Consider the following 6,799-nt stretch of genomic DNA (forward strand, 5'->3'; position numbering starts at 1 on the left):
TGGAGTTATCTCAGAGAAAGGTGCTTCAGTTGGGGAAGTGCCTCCATGAGATCTGGCTGTGTGGCATTCTCTCAATTAGTGATCAAGGGGTAGGGCCCATTGTGGGTGGTGCCATCCCTGGGCTGGTAGTCTTGGGTTTTATAACAAAGCAAGCTGAGCAAGCCAGGGAAAGCAAGCCAGTAAGTAACATCCCTCCATGGCCTTTGCATCAGCTCCTGCTTATTGACCTGCTTGAGTTCCAGTCCTGATTACCTTTGGTGATGAACAGCAGTGTGGAAGTGTAAGCTGAATAAACCCTTTATTCCCATCTTGCTTCATGGTCATGATATTTGTGCAGGAATAGAAACCCTAACTAAGACAGGCAGTATCTTTTTTGGAGGGGTGAGGGTGGGGGTGTGAATCTCTTGGGCTTCATATACAAGAAATCATTGCCAGATCCAATGTCATGAAATGTCTCTGTATTTCTTTTGAGCGCTTCAGAGTTGAGGCTCATGTTCAAATGCTTTGGTGCATTTTAGTTAATTTCTATATTTGGTATTGATTAAGGATCTATCTCTATTCTTTTGTATGTGAATATCCAGCTTTTCCATAGTATTGAAAAGGCAGTTATTCTCAGTGAATAGTCTTGGCACCTATGTCAGTTTATTGCTGGGATGATTTTATTCTGTGGGTTTCTGTGTCTATACTTAAACCAACATGAGACTATTTTGGTCTTTATTGTATAGGATAGCAAGTTTTAAGATCGAGAACTATTAGTTTTCCAATTTTATTTTTACTTTTAAAAGCATTTGGGAGGATGGAGTGATGATGGATCATTGGTTAAGAGCCCTGGCTGTTCTTGCAGAGGTTCTGAGTTCAATTTCCAACATCATGACAATTGATAATCATGTGCACCTCCAGTTGCAGGGGGCCTAGTGCCCTCTTCTGGACTCCACAGGCACCAGGCACAGATGTAGTGTACAAACATACATGCAGGCAATACACACATACATAAAAAATAACATGTAACCTTCAAATTAAAGAATGTTTTGGTCTTTAGGACCCTTTGAGATTGCATGTAACTCATTCTGTCTCTCCTTTCTTCTCTCTTTTCTTTCTCTCTTTTCCTCCCTTCACCTCTTCTATTTCTTTCTTTTTCTTCTTCTTCATTAGTCTAGATAAAATTCAGATCCTTATAGATGCAAGTTAGGTAGTCTATCTCTGAGCCTCAACCCAGTCAGGGTTGTTTTTCTATTTCTTCAAAAGCCATCATTAATATTTTCATAGGATCAAACTGAATTTATAGGCATTTTTGAATAGTTATGTTCAGGGTTTTTCTGATGAGTTTTGTTCAGGGTGATAAATCTGAGTCTATTTTCATTCTTTTGCATGTGGCTATCTGTTTTGACTAGCACCATTTGTTCAAGATGCTGTCTTTTCTTTGGTGTGTGTTTTCGGTTTCTTTATCAAAATCAGTTGTCTGTAGTTGTGTGGATTTATGTCTTGGTCTTAAATTCGATTCAATGTGCCTATTTCCTAGGAGTATAGCATGCAGCTTTTTATTACTATAGCACTATAATACAATTTGAAATTCAGGATGGTAATACCTCCAGCAATGTCAATTTCTGTAAAGAATTGTGTTGCAACTTTAATGGGGACTACATTGCATCTGTAGATTGCCTTGGGTAGGATGACTATTTTCCCAGTATTAATCCTACAGATCTATGCGCATGAGAGCCTTTCTATCTTTTGGTGTCTTCTTCCAATGTCTTAAATATTTATTATACAAACATTTCACTTGCTTGGTTAGAGTTATCTCCAGATATCGATTCTGAGGCTACTGTGGAAACTTTTGTTTCCATGATTTCCTTCTCAATATGTTTGTCATGTGTATATGGGAAGGCTGCAGACTTTTGACTGTTAATTTTCTATCCTAATACTCTGCTGAAAGTGTTTTCAGTTCTTAGAGTCTTACGGTGGAATCTTTTGGGTCTCCTAAAGACTCATATCTCCAGTGAATAAGGATACATATACTTCTTCCTTTCCTATGTGTATCTCCTTCATCTCCTCCAGTTGTTTTCTATTCTAGCTAAAATACTATGTTGGATAGGTATGGAGAGAGTGGACATTCTTTTACTGTTTTTAATTTTAGTGGAAATACTTTGTGTTTCTCTTGGTTGAGATTGGCGTTGGCTATGAGCTTTCTATAAATTGCTTCCATTATGTTGAAACATGTGCCTTATATCTGGAGTCTCTCCAGGACTTTTATCACAAAGGAGTTTTTTGGTTTTTTTTTTTTTTGTTTTTTTTGCATCTGATGGGATTCTTAAAATATCTTTTAGTATGTTTTATATCGTTTAGTCTAGTTTTTTGTGGTGGGTTATTTTAACTGATTTGTGTATGATGATCCCTATATCTCTGGCATGAAACTCATTATAGAACTAGTATCTGTCATTGTTAATGAGGTCCAAACCATGAGACTAGATCATAGGTCATAGGATCAGGTTTTCTTACAGAAAAACCTACTATTATTACTCTGCTACATGAACAGAACAGTAAAATGCTTCCAAATGATTTCGTTCTATATCAATAAATCAGTATATCACTCAGTTCTCTTCAGAAAAACTTGCTCTAGATAATAATTAACAAAAAGATCCACAACTTGACAATGTATAGACAGTGAGCGATGTCTTTATCACACCCCTCCCCTCTGGATTCAGGCATCTATGCATGTGAGGAGATGGAAAGAACGTAAGAGATAGAGGTGGTGGAAATTTCCAAGGGAACAGTATTTTCCAGAAACAACAGGGATAATACAATATGAACTCACAGAAATGGTGACAGCATGCACAAGACCCATATAAGCTGAAGCCAGATCAAATCCAAGCAGGAAGAGGGAAAGGCAGACACTAAGTTATACTAGCCAAGAGTCTGTGGCCATGTTGTCTCTTCACAACAATTAAAAAGTAACTAAGACAGGTTGTATACCTCTCTCTCATCTATGTATATATTTGTGCATGTATGTATATATGTATGTATGAATGTATGTATGTATGTATGAATGTATGTATGTATGTATGTATGTATGTATGTATCTATCTATCTATCTATCTATCTATCTATCTATCTATCTATCTAATCTATCTATTACAGCAGTCAATGACAACTTTAGATAGTGAAGGTAAGGGAATAAGAACTTTGACTTTTAACTATTTCCAGGTCCTCTATTTGCACAGACTAAGACACATAGACAACAAAAGTTAATTTCCTTTGTCTGTATCTTGGACAAAAAACAAAACAAAACAAAACAAAACAAAACAAAACAAAACCAGACAAACAAACTACAAAACAAAACAAGAAACCCAGTATCTTGAGCAAAAAAAAAAATCAATTCATTAAAAAACAAAGTCAAATCCTAATATTAAAGGCAACCTCTTTTCTTCACTGATATTTTTGAAATGAAGAATTTAAGAGCCAACATCTACAAAGACAGACGTGTATTTCCTTTCCTTCCTTTATGGACATTAGCTTGGAATATTCATCTATGTGTTTCATTTGGAATATCCTTAGAGGAAGTTAGAAAGGGTCCTTGTGGTGACCTCAGTGGAGGAGGACAGAGCTCGATGGTATAAAGGCTTAAAGGGAACTAGTGGATCACATGGGGATAGGAAAAAAAATCTGTTTTCTTCAATGGAGTGACAGTAGGAATGGATATACAGTCCTGGGCAGGACTCATGCTGAAGAGTAGTTGACCAACACAAATCATACTCCATGAGGGGTGTGTGTGTGTGTGTGTGTGTGTGTGTGTGTGTGTGTATGTGTGTGTGTATGGTCTCATTTATTTATTGAGAAAGAGAAAGAGAAAGAGAGAGAGAGAGAAAGAGAGAGAGAAATTGGGTAGGCATGGGAGGCTGATCTGTGACTAGTTGGGAAAATTATCAAAATTAAATAAAAACATCAAAAAGAATAAAGAGATACATGTTTTCAAAGACATTAATATTTTAGATTTTATCTGCTCTACACCAAAACAGATGAAATTCACAAACATCTGAATGAAGTACTCTTGATTCCACCATTTCTGTTACCATACCTTTGGCAATAACCCTGCTATGGATCCTTCGTCATGGGGATCCAGGCTCCTTGGCATCAGGAATGCCGCCACTATACATGCACAGCTGCACTGCACAAGCCGATTTTCATGGATGGAGCCTCAGGCTGTTTTGTCAGCCAGTTTCTGGGAAGCAAAAGGTTCTGTTTTGTAGTACAGTGTATCTTTATCATATCACACTGCAGGACTGTCCCATGCTAGGTTGGTTAACTAGCAGGAAGCTTGGTTTACATGCAGGATTTGACAGAGCTGATATTCAAGGCTACTGCAAACCACTTAAACGTGACCATGGCAGCTAAACAAAATGAAGAAAGGATTCTCCCTATCAATTCAAATTTGGTTTTATTGATGTGAAATGTTTGAACTTTATTGAAAGAATTACCCATCTTGCCTGAGTATATGTGGAAGAGAGCATCCATTTGCAAAATTATGTATTTATTCAATTTGTTCTATAGACAGGAAAAAGACAAGACAAAAAGAAAAAAAAACAAACACAACCATACAAATAAAAGAAACATATCATTAAAAAAAATAAACATATCATTTTACCACCACTTAAGTATTTTAGTTCCTGGTCTTCAGTCATAGATGGAAGAGTCAACACAATTTAGATTTGCCTTATGTTTTCTTGGCATGGAAGCTAGAAAACTGCTAGGGACCATCCTTCATCCACAAGGCACTGAGATCTGGTAAGACAAATGGCTTGGAGACCAAAGATGCTTCAAAAGAGAAAATGCCCAGGTGTTCTATAAACTATCTATTCAGTGATGTTCTGTGTGAGCATCTGTGTAGATGGGGCTACTAGGGAGAAATTGATGGCAGTTGGTCTTTCCTTGGAAATGCCTATGTTACAGTAGTAAAATACAAGCTGTCCCCGTTCTCAGGAACAGTCATCCAAAGCAACAGGTAAACACAGGGTATTGAATGAGATGGAGAGTAGTATCTCCATGCATCCCTATAGTGAGCATTGTATATAGACAGGTGCACGCTCTAATATCTATCTGGTCTACCATGGATGAAGTATAAAATTTTATGTAACTTGATGAAAGCCTCTCTATAGATATCTCCCTTGTTTGTGGAGTAGAGATAGATATGTATTGAACTGGAGGGAGAATCAAAAGAAGGAGGGTATATTTATGTGATCACCTAGTACAGTGCTAGGTACATAGTGGACAACTATCCTACTTTCCTATTGGGTTTAACATAAGGGAACTTTGGACAGATCAAAATGTCAAAGACTACCAGCTCTAGTCTCTATGCTTTGTAAGTACTTGTTGAATGAATGAATAAAATAATAAAAATCTAGATAGTAGCCTAGGAGGTACCATAACTGTGAAAAAATGACATCTATTTGAATAAAGATTAAACTCATCATCATAATGCTAATATAACAGAGCAGTTACTTTATCGTTCCAATAAAATAAAATTAAAAGATTGACAAGATCTCTGTCGGATAATGGTTACTCTTGGGGCAACTGAGAATGGGTGTGAGTATGAGGTAGGAATCTAATGGAGGGGAGGAAGTTATAATATTGTGATTCCTGATACAGTACATTTTCATTGCAAGAATATGCTAGGCAGTATGGCAGTTTGAATGAGAATGGCTTTCATGGGGTCATACACACAGATATTTGGCCCCTAGTTGGTGGAACTGCTTGGGAAAGATCAGGATGTGTGGCCTTGTTGGAAGAATTGGGGATGGGCTTTGAGGATTCCAACATGCATATCATTTCAGTTTGTTTTCTCTCTGCATCATGCTTATGGACCAGAAGTAAGGTCTCAGTTAAAACTATGGCATCATGTCTACCTGCTGCCATGTTCCTCTCCATGATGGTCATAGACACACCCTCTGGAACAAGAAACCCAAATAAACTCTTTAAAGAAAAGTTTCCTTGGCCATGTTGTCTCTTCATAACAATAGAAAAGTAACTAAGACAGGTTATATACCTCTCTCTTTCTCATGTATGTATATATGCATGCATTCATGTATGGATATCTATATCTATCTATCTATCTATCTATCTATCTATCTATCTCTATCTATCTATCTATCTATCTATCTATCTATCTATCTAAAAACAAGAACATTGACTTTTAACTATTTCCAGGTCCTCTATCTGCACAGACTAAGACACATAGACAACAAAATTTAATTTCCTTTATCTGTATCTTGGACAAAAAAAATCAGACAAACAACAAAACAAAACAAAACAAACAAATAACCCTCCCCCCAAGAATTCCAATATCTTAAACAAAAAACAAATCAATTCATTAAAAAGCCAAATCCTAATATTAAATGCAACTTCTTTTCTTCACTGATATTTTTGAAGTGAAGAATTTAAGAGCCAAAATCTACAAAGACAAATGTGTATTTCCTTTCCTTCCTTTATGGACATTAGCTTGGAATATTCATCTATGTGTTTCATTTGGAATATCCTTAGAGGAAGTTAGAAAGGGTCCTTGCGGTGACCCCAGTGGAGGAGAGACAGAACTCGATGGTATAAAGGCTTAAAGGGAACTAGTGGATCACATGGGGATGGGAGAAAAGGTTAGAGTAGGGACTATGAGGAGGAATAAATAACACCAAGGAACATTCAACAAAGTTATATCAAGAGCTGCTGCTGTAGAAGCTTCCTAAAATAAATATATACACCATCTTAAGGACAAGGAAAAGACTTAGTTTTATTTTGCTAATAAGACATTGTTGCTAAT

General features: G+C 36.7%; 1 protein-coding gene across 8 annotated transcripts in view; it reads right to left on the reverse strand.

The window, feature by feature from the left end:
- Window positions 1–6,799, reverse strand: part of Pak7 (p21 (RAC1) activated kinase 7) — a 306,881-nt gene that overhangs the window by 48,704 nt on the left and 251,378 nt on the right. The window lies entirely within an intron of this gene.

The sequence above is a fragment of the Mus musculus genome, chromosome 2 (genome assembly GCF_000001635.26).
Source record: "Mus musculus strain C57BL/6J chromosome 2, GRCm38.p6 C57BL/6J".
NCBI classification, from domain to species: Eukaryota; Metazoa; Chordata; class Mammalia; order Rodentia; family Muridae; genus Mus; species Mus musculus.